This window comes from Choloepus didactylus, chromosome 3 (genome assembly GCF_015220235.1).
Source record: "Choloepus didactylus isolate mChoDid1 chromosome 3, mChoDid1.pri, whole genome shotgun sequence".
Lineage (NCBI taxonomy): Eukaryota > Metazoa > Chordata > Mammalia > Pilosa > Megalonychidae > Choloepus > Choloepus didactylus.
This window is the reverse complement of record NC_051309.1, coordinates 180,853,526-180,864,830: the sequence shown is the minus strand read 5'-3', so window position 1 is coordinate 180,864,830 and position 11,305 is coordinate 180,853,526. Positions and strand designations below refer to the sequence as shown.

Sequence of the window (11,305 nt, the reverse complement as noted above, 5' to 3'; positions counted from 1 at the left end):
GGTCTGAAGCCAGAACGCCTTGGTTCAAAGTTTGCTTTAGCCAATTGTTGGCACATTACTGATTACTAATTTTTCTGTCTTAGTTTCCCCATCTGTTTAAAAATAATAATGAATAAAAATAAGAATAATGGTAGTGTCTGCATCGTAAGTGAGGAAAATGAGTCATTCTCATAAAGCATGATTTATAGAAAGCTTCTATAAATATTATATAAACATTCACTTTGATTTTTAATAAATAATTGGCACAAAGAATGTTCTCAAGAAATATTAATAGCCATTATTTTAGATGCCTTTGTCTTGGTTTCCATTAAGAGATACTTCCACAATGTTGTTGTATTTTAATGGAAAAAAGGGGATCCAAAAATAGAAGAATTTCAAGGAAAATATGAGATAAAATGCAGTCATGGACCGGAATATGGAAGAACAAGATGCTACAGGTCTGTGCTGTGCTGCCCGTAAAGCCTGGGAAAGAGGCCTTTACCACCTTGGTCAACTGGATACGCTTATCCAGCTTATTTGTTTATAGAATAATGTAAGACATGAAGGAGAGTGCAGGGACACCAGGAACAATTTACTAGAGAAATAGGCAAATAGCTAGTCAGGAAACAGCTGCGCAGATCATTCTGGAGGGCACGTTTTAGGAACTAGCAGTTACTAGAAAAATTTCAGGGGTGGGAAGACCAAACACACGTGCACGCGCGCACACACACACACACACACACACACACACACACACACACACAAAGTCCAAGTACAGCATTTGCTTGTAACCACTCCTTTGGTCAAGGTAAATTTAAAGTGAGTACATTGGAAAAGGATGCTCTTTAAAAACTATGCAAATTTGCCATTAATGGGCAGAAAAGATTGAGATAAAAATACCCAAAATGTTAAAAATCAAGTGAAGTAATTTTTCAGAACTCAAGAGAAGCATGACATTATGTGAATTTACATTTTTATGTGATTTCACAGGCAAATTTCATGACATTTAAAAAAGAAATGGAGTCAACAGCAAGAGAAAGACATAGGCTTAACAGTGCATTCTTGGTGAAAACTGCAGATTTTCTCTATGAAACTCCACTGCAACCTCTGTGCTTGTCTAATTAAAATAGAGCTATCCACAAACATACAAGCAGCATAATGACTAAATCCTATTTGCACAGGTTCAAATTTTCTATTTTCTGATCTCTTCTGATTAGCTTAGAATTCACAGAATTAGACAATAAATTAACAAATATCTTGGGCTGAGTCTTTTTATTTCTGCTGAATAATACCGAGCACCAGGCAAATTAGCTACTTCACAGTGTTTGATGATAAATAAAAAGAAAACTTTACAATTCCTTCTTTAAAATAACGAACACAGTGATAAACTTCTTTAAAAATTTAAATTCAAGCCTTTGTAAGTGAATTTATTGAAAAAGGCTAAATTTACAGTAAAACTTTTATTTTATCATAAAATTTTAATGGAACCTGCCTATTGTATTTTTCATACCTGGATGTAAGAACAGCTCCATGTTTCATTTTGAATTCTAAATCAGACACCTATCCACTTTTATAACCCATAACCCCCTAGGAGTACAAAGTTTGAAAAATAATGTGGTTTTTTTAAATTTTGTTATAAAGTTTAAAAAAATAATAATACATAGTAGTACTCTTACTCTGAAAGCACCTTCAAAGATGAAGATGGAGAGCTTGTCAAGCAAGTTTGGATAGACATCAGATAAGTTAGCAGGGGCCACAGAATGTGCAAATACATGGAATTGGGGGTATATTTGTAAAAACTTGGTATTGTTCCTAATTTTAAAGACTTAGAATTTGAAAAAGGACAAAGGGTTTTTTAATGAAATTATTAAAATGTCATCACAAGAGAAGAAAACCCACACTTAAAGGGAAAATTAGGGCTAAATATTAATGTGAAAGTTAGATGGCCAGGAAAGACTAACATTTTCAGTGATAAATTCAAAGTTCAGTGGGAGTCACATATGACTCTTTAATAGATATAATTTAGTTCACTGAATCTATTTACTTACTACATATACAGGAATTTATTAATACTTGTTTATAGTACATTCAGATAATAATTCATATCCCTTAGTTATTAAGTAATATTTGATTTTACTTATTTTACTTTCATGTAGATTGCTTAATCTAATGGCAGAAAATCTAATAAATACAGAACACATTAAAATATTTCCATTTTTGAAAATAGTTTATATTTATTGCATTTTTACTATGAGCTATGTACTTTTCCAAGAGCTTTGTTCACACTATTTAATTTAATCCTCTCAAAAACCCTGAGAGGTATGTTTATTTACATCATCCCCATTTTCCTGAAGGCAAACTGAAGCACTGGAGATCAAACAAAATGCTTAAGGTCACACAACTAACATATTCCAGGGTTGGGATAGAGCATAGTCAACAAGAGCCTGGAGCTGTTAACAACTTGGCTATATTGCTCCTGCTTGGAAACAGTTTTATGTAAGCCTGCTCTCCAGCAATTTATTATAAATTGCAAATCATAACAGTGAAGCAGAAAAATGCTAGTGTGTCTGTTTTAAAGCTAATAAAATTTGGTTATTCGAGATTGGAGAGAGAGTTGAAGCACACATTTTAGAACTTAAGGTAATCTCTTTGGCTTTTTCATCAGAAAATTATTGGAGGATAAAGCTAAGCAATTTATACATTTAGTACACTATAACTCATTTTCAACATCCAGGGCTTCTTCTACTTCCTGACCTTGGAGTCAGCCAGAATTGGGTTTTAATCCTGGATACTAGCTGAATGGCATTGATTTAATTAACAAATTAATTTTTGCCTTTGTTTTTCATTTATAAATTGGAAATAATAAAAGCCACTATGCAGTGTTGTTACAGGTATGTGTTATAAGTAAAAAAACACTCAGTATGATGCTATGTAATATGTAGTAAATTTTCAGCAAATGGTGCTTAATATTTATGGTGGTGCTGACTCAGTGTTCAGTCATAAAAAAATTCTTGTGAGAACAGGAATATATCATTCTATAATCAGATAGAACAAAAATGCAGAATGGAAAAACTAACAGAGTGGATAAAGGAAGAAAGTAGTGACTATTTTATCATATCTATTAAATTAACAGATGCATGCTATTTCCATATTAATAATTTTTATGCAGGTTGAATTAATACATATATATACATTTAGTAGTTACTTTGTCTCTTTAGTCTTCCAGATTCTGTTCTTAATTTACACCCCCTTCTTCATTTCCCCACAACTTAAGTGGGAAAAGAGAATCACCAATATATGCTAAGATAACCACATTTTGTGTAATATTTTGATATAATTTTTTTTCTTTAAACAGAGATTTATGGTTTTTTGGATATCAAATGGATTAATATGCTCAAAATTGTTTTTGTTTTAAAATGGAAAGGAAATCATTAGAAGAATAGAAAAGACAAGTGACAGACTGAAAGAAAACTATTTGAACAACACATAAAGAATGGGTATCCAAAAAATACAAAGAATATTTAAAACTCAAAAATAAGAAAACAACCAACCAAATTTATCAAATTGGCAACAGGTATAAACAGACACTTCACCAAAGACGATTCACTACAGATGGCAAATAAGCATGTAAAAAAGATGCTCAACATCATTCGTCTTTTGGGAATTACAAATTAAACACCAAGATGCCACCACACACCTACTAGAATGGGTAAAATCCAAAACACTGACAACACCAAATGCCTGCAAGGATGTGGAGCAAAGGAAACATTTCTTCTTTGTTTATGGGAATGCAAACTGGTACAGCTACTTTAAAACCTATGTCCATATGAAAATTTGCACATAGATGTTTATACGTTTATAGCAGCTTTATTCAAAACCCACAAAAATATATAACACAATGAGTGAGTCCTAATGTAAACTATGGACATTAGTTAATAATAATGTATCAATATTGGTTCATAAACTGTAACAAATGTACCACACTAATTTAAAATGTTAACTATTAGAAAAACTGGGCAGGGAGGAATATGAGAACTAACTCTACGTACATTCTGCTCAACTTTTCTGTAAACCTAAAATTTCTCTAAACAATAAAGTCTTTTTTTTAATCTCACAAAATTTATACCTTAGTGAATTATTATAGAGTGAACAGTGATGCAATCACCACACAGGTCAGAAATAGAACCTTCCAAGCAACCCCAGAAATCTCTCTGTGCTTCTCCCTCCCTTTATAAGGAGTGCCTACATGACTTGTGTGACTTTATGATTTTTATCACCTAAGTGTGCTTCCCTTAGCTCAATCTTGCTTGTTTTATTTAACATATGTTTAAACCACTTTCCAGTTAGATGTTTGGCCTCAATACTTTCTTTTACTTACAATTTACCTGTTGAAGAACCCGGTACATTTGACCTGTAGACTCTCCTGCTGTCTGGATATGGCTTTCATACTCATGATACAATTCAACATGTTCCTCTCTCCTCTATATTTCATACAAATATAGAGCTGAATGCAGAGGCTTAACTGGATCTATCCACTTGGCATGAATATTGATGATGTGTTCTTTCAGCGGGAAGTACATCTGTTTTTCACTTTTCACTGAGGTTAGCAGCCATTGATGCTCAATACATTGACCCAATAATTTGATGATGATGAGATACTAATTCTACCATTTTGCTTACACATTAGTTGGAATATTTTATAAGGAGCCACTTCATATTGGTTATAGAAAAAGAAGGATAATACTTGTCTCTTTTATATAGTCAGTTTTCAAAATAATGACTTGGTTCCCTGACATCTCAGAAGACAATCAATTATTGATGCTTTTTAATGCCATGAAAAACTCATGAATTTAAACATTTTTTTGTGATTTCAATTCATTGCACTTTTCATCACTAATGCAATTCAAATTTTCTCATGTTTAGCTGGAGGATACCTCTTCAAATGGATTTGTAAGTCTTTTGAGATGATAGTTGTCTTTGATCACTTCCTTTTTATCTGGTAGGTCAAGATGTTCTAGGTTCATCTTGTACATTATTCCCTAGCCTGGAATCAGAATCAGCTGTTTTTCCAAAAATTCCTGGTTTCGTTTCATAGGTAATAGTATTTAAAAAACCACAATTTTTGCACTATGGATGCTCATTATTACTCAGTTGGGCATTATTTCTAGGCCTTTTCAATGAACAGAGTTTGAAACTAACTTATGAATTAATACTGTTATTTTCAATTCAAATTTAGGATGATAAAGTTTTAATTAACATCTTATTACAGCTGTACCTCCTTTGTTAATGCCTAAAATCCTAGTTATTAAGGACCAAGGAAATGACAGAATAAAATATTCCATATGCACTCATTTGCTTTAAAGTAAAATACATATAAAATAGTCTCAGAATAACAATTCTATAACTGACACTGACCATTTTGATGAATGAAAACAGTTAAATATTTTTGCATATATTATCTGTCACAGCCCAAGAGGGCCATGCCAGTCCAGAGGCCAAAGAAGACAAACGAGCATTTTCTGATACATGAACTTTTATTCAGGGCTTACTTACAAGTTGAGAAGTCGTGGAGAGATCATGAGGGCTCTCTCAGGCCAGGCAGGGATCACATTCGCAGGGAAGATGACCAAGCAATGCAAAAAGGGCAGAAAGCCTTTTATAAGGGTTTAAGACAAAGGCCTTCCTAAGGGTGGGGGGAGCATAGATGCAGGAATAGGTCACTCTGACCCGGGGGGTGGTGCAGGAAGGACTAGAATAACACTTGAACAATTACATTTTGCTCTTTTTGTGAGACTAAGAGCCCCTCACTTCCTGCCTGCTTCCCATCAAGTTACATTTTAAGGTCAATTTACCCTTTTTTTTTCTTTACCGGTTTAGAAAGACAGTAGGTTAAACATTTAGCTGCCTAGGTCATGCAGACTGCAGTGCACCAAAGATCTGCAGGCCTGTTTTGCTCAGGCCACGGGTTGCCACACTATCCCAACTTTTTAAATGTCTATTCTATATTGTAATTGTCAGGTATACCGCTGTTATATCCTACAACTTCTCCCTTATACCCTAACTTCATTCTTAATTCCACAAGTAACTACGCTAACCACTGGTTATTATTTGATTGCTCTCCAGTTATTTTGGTTATCCATTCGGGCCTCTGCTCCCACTGGTCCAATCCACTGAATCTGCTCTTATTAGGCTCTTGAGTGACCTCTATATTACCAGTTGAAATGATCAGCTTCCAGTCCTCATTTGATTCTCTTCTCTTAGTGAAAGAGTGGGTGTTGAAAGTTTGAAGAGAGAAGATAGCATTTTTAAAATCATCCTGAAGAATAGAAGGGTGAATTGACTATGAAAATGTAGGAGGTTTCCTGGGCATGACTAAGTGATCAGTGGAGATTCAGGTGATAAGGATCAGAAAGGTGAGGTTAATGGAGTAGAGATGCTTACAGAATCGAGGCATCATTCCAGTGGATTGTGAGAGCGAGATAGCTGGTTGTGATCAGAGAATGGGACATGTGCAAGAATCAGGAATGACAAGACTGGGAATGGCTATTGAGTGGGTTCTGAATTGATGTTTTCAAGCGTATAGAAATCAGCAAGAAAGATGACAAGTCTATTGTTGAAGAGAAATATAATCTTCAATGCAGGGGCATGACAAGGAGGTAGGTAGTTGATTTTAATGAACAGGGGAAGTGGGTGGTATTGTCTGGTGGTTTGGTCTTCAAGGAATTATGCTTTTTGAGGTTCAAGAAGAGTATCTACTGCTTTGAGGAGGCATCAATTTGCTGCAATTAAGAGCATGAGCTTGTAAACAAACTAACTTCTGCCACTTAGGAAATGTTCTGACCTTGGGCAAATTACTTAAATTATCCAGTTCTAAGTTTCCTCACTGATAAATTGGGAATGATATTGTCTATCTTATAGGGTTGTCTTAAGGATTAAGTGAGCTAAGTTAATGTCATTCTTACCATATGGTAATGTTCAATGTATTTGGATATTACGCACATTAAGCCTGTGTAAAGAACTCTATAGAAGGAAAAAACAATGTGTCAAACTTGACAGTACTGCAGGATAAGCTGTGACTTCGGTTCCAGATAAGGCAGTAGGATGAAGAGAATGTTGAGAGAGAATCCTGAGGAGGTAGCCTATTTTGCTGACACCCAGCTTGGAGTCCCAGAAGGTTCAGTGTTAGTTGAAGATTGGGTCAACACCACATGCGGATGAGCATCTTTGTGGTAATGGATGGGACAGAAGTCTTTAATCAGTGTCTTTGGTAATGTGTGATGGCATTTATTTCTAATTTTCTTTTCAGAAATTCTAATTATGACCTAAGTATAATCTCTTTCTCCATTTGACATCTCACACCATTGGTAGAGATGATGTGGGATAAGTCATGCCATAATAACATGGGCAGTTAAAATATTGTTTGGCCTGAAATTTTTATCTATATGAGACAATGGGGACAGTAATAGGAGCATTTTACATCTACCAAATTACTGTGCATTTATTTTTATTCACCAGAAAAAAATAAGTAAAAGAAACAAAACATGTTTAATTTAGAAATATAAATATAAACATGGGTCGAATTTACCTAAAAGAATCCAACCACACAAACATAAAACAAGAAGACTGTTTAATAATCCTGCATGATGTAGTAGTGTGGAGAATTTGACATAAGCATGTATACCAGTGTGGATTTTTTGTTCACTTTTAAGGCTTCAGCTATTTGTCAATTTGTCTTATAATTTGTACGTTGCTTCTGTCTCCCAGAAACCATATACGTTCATGCTTCTTCCATTAAGAGGCTGTAATAAAAAGCAAAACTCATTGAACTTTGCAAGGAATCAGCAAAGTGGTCAGAATGTACAATAACTGTTAGAGAAATGTACTAAGGGAGTACTTATTGAGACAAGTGGAAAAAATTCTAGATAAGTGGAAGAGGTAGAAGATTTGCAAATGGAGAATGGTAATAAAGGCAGGTGCCAATAGAATTCAAAACCTTCCAGTCCCCTAACTTCATAGGCTTTAGAATTTTACCCTGGAGATCTCGTTAATACATTTATTAAAAATTTAATGGTTGTCTAATTTTTTTAGGTCTTGCTCTTAAAGATAAATACACTGCATATTTAGCAGGGAAGAGGTGAATTGAAACAAGAATCTGATTTGAAAATAAAAAAGAAATAAAGAAAACATATGAGACTCATTACAGATGTTTGCACAAATTAGAAACCCCACTGAGTTTTAGAGCTTTTCTAGGTCAGAACAAATGAAACATCACATTAGGAATAGTTGTCTCCTTGAGGAAATACTGTCCTAAATTCACCAGCTGATCTAATAAGCTATGCATCACCATAAGCAATTATTAGATATTTATGCATGTGTGTTTTATATGGAATTGTATTGTTTGTGCAAAAACAGTTATTGATTTTCCAATTTTGCCATCAGTATATTACTAATAAAATCACCAAAACTTTTATATGATTAATAAATTATCATTCTCTTATTTTATATTTGTATTTTTAATGTCATTCTCCTTTAGTCCTTCATTTCTTTTTGCTTAGGTTTTTACTTTATTCCTGGCAATGACACTTTTACTATGTAACAAAGAAATATAAAAATGAAAAATGTCAGTCACGTTCAAATCACATAGCAAAACTTGCTCTGACAGACTGAGATTGTGAATGATTTAATAAAAGAGTTTTAAAATGCCCAAAAGGAAGTTGACTTTTTCAAATTAAATAATTGCATCCAAAATAATAGGAAGTGATAAGTAAAGAGAATTTTCATGTATAATATTGACCATATTGAAGTTACTTTTGTGGCATATAATTTAGCAAATCCACTACTAGGAATGGAACTATTTTCCAGGAGATTAAATCTGAAATCTCCCACACTTATACAGAATTCAACCTATTATTAAAATGTCTAAGTCGAATCCCTGGAAAACATACCTTAATTCCTGCATAAGCACTGAGAGAAGTAAACTTAAAGAGATGAACCAAAGAGGATTCAGAGAAAAAAATGAATTAGTACTGATAAAAGCAAATCCATCACCATCATTAGTGATTCCTTTACATTTCACTCAAGGTATATGTAAATTTTCCCACCTATTTCATTGAACTTTTGACAGACATAGTTGGTTTACAATTATAGGTTTCAGATTGTATATAGGAAAAATAATTAGAAAACATTTTCATGGAGACTGCAAGAAAACAAAATGTCATCACTATTTAGACAACTATGGAAAAGTATGTCTTTCAATGAACTGAAGCTTCCAAGAATTTAAGTACAAATTCATGGGAATTAAGCAACGTCTGCATGTGAGAAGGACATAGAAGAAATGTGAAAGTTGCTTAAACCAAGATATTTGAAAGGATTTAAAACTCACCCCATCTTAGTTGAAAAGGTACCTTCCTATTGCACTTAAAATATTCTGCACTTATTTGTGAGATTCATTATTGAAGGTTCCTTTTAAGTATATGGATAAAAACCCAATGCTCCCAATGCTGAGTCATTCAGTGTAAGAAAAAAAAAATGGTGTCTGCTGTTAAGTCAGCGTGTAATATTTTAAAATTGGATTTGATTTTTAAAAATTAAAAAGAAGAGATTACTCCTTCCATCCTCATCTTCCTTGAACTTGTGTCTTCCTCCTCATGGGAGATGGCCTCACACTGAAAAACCTTGGTAGGGCAAAGTACAGTTGTGTCAGCAGCTTTGTTTGCAGCCCACACACTGGCACAGTATGGCTGTGTATTAAATCTGTGTTTAATAGCTCATTCCCAAGACAGACTTATGAGCCAAGCCAACAAAGGAAGAGCACACATTCATGCTGTAAATAGCTTTAGGCAGATTGCTCCCTGAGTAAAGTATCAAGGTCAGCTCATCATTGCCTACTTTGTTTTCTATTTTCCAGGAAATGTTCATTGTGATACTAATCACCTTTTTAATTATCCGAAGAGCTGTCCAACCATAGAGATCAGAATTCTGTTTGTATTCTCTTGCATGAACTGGTACAAGGATGAGGTATTTTCTATTTTTACATGGAACCTAAAATTAGAAGCAATTACATCATTAGGCTCTAGTGACAGATACATTGTCTACATCTGGATTGATGCTTCATCTGCCTGGTAGCAGCAGCATTTTTACTTTACCATGCACTCCTTCCTTTGCTCCAATTACTCCCCTCCCCCCTACAAATATGCCCCATGCAGACTTAGCTAATTAGATTATCATCATTGTTCTAGAAACTTTTAAACTTTATCTATAAAATACTATCATACAACTAGTTAAAAGGAGCTGAAATTCATTTTAAGATGCGTCCATGTTTCCAAGGCATGTATACCATACCACAGGAACCACGTAGAAAGGAGTGCTTTTCTCTTTGGCATTTTTTATTCAAAATACATTATTCCTTCTTCTCCTAATTCTGAATATTTACAATGTAGGGACCAAGGTAAAAAATTAATATTTTCATTTCTAAAAGTATACCAATACTCTATCAATAATCTCGAATATATTTTAGCAACCCTTGAATAAGTTTGCTAAAAAAAAAACATTTTGATGCAATTTCCTTGATTTAACACTAACTCTACATTTCATATGAGAGGAACATTTCTTAAAAAAAAGAGAAAAAGAAAATGGAACTTTCCAGCAGTGATGATCTCCCACGAAAGCATGCCTCTTGCAAAGGACCTCTTTCATCCTTCTCCAGATAAGAAGAAGAGGAAACATGAGAAGCTCCTGGTGCAGAGCCTCCAATTCCTACTTCATGTAAGTGAAATGCCCAGGATGCTGTAATCGCTGTGGTCTTTAGCCGTGTACAAACAGGAGTTTTGTGTGTTTGCTGTTGCACTGTTCTCCAGCAGCCTGCACAGGAGGAAAAGCAAAGCGCACAGGAGGTTGCTCCTTCAGACAGAAGCAGAACTAAAAGCACCCTGAAATCAAGATGAGTGGAATACCATGCCAACAAACACATTTCCATTTAAAACAAAGACAAATGATAAAAAAAAAACTATAATATTTTAAAATATTCTGTTTTTTACATGGTAGTTCATTTTCACAAAAAATGCTACTGCAATTTCTTGAACTATTTTGTCAACTACTCATATGCTATGAAATGATAACAGATTTATAAAGAAGTGTTCCTTGGAAGAATAATATACAAAAGTTTTATACCATATCTGTCTCCTAAAATTCAAATTGCATGTACATATATTAAATGCTCTGATATGATCCGTAGGGGGAATACCAAACTAACCATGGATTCTTAAGCTATTGACAACAGAATGTCTTTAAAAAAAAAACATTAACATCTATTGTGGTACAATTTGTC

At 34.0% G+C, this 11,305-nt stretch overlaps 1 pseudogene; it reads left to right on the top strand.

The window, feature by feature from the left end:
• The first annotated feature begins 10,647 nt into the window (after positions 1 to 10,647).
• LOC119528902 lies at positions 10,648 to 10,900 on the top strand (annotated as a pseudogene).
• Positions 10,901 to 11,305: the final 405 nt, after the last annotated feature.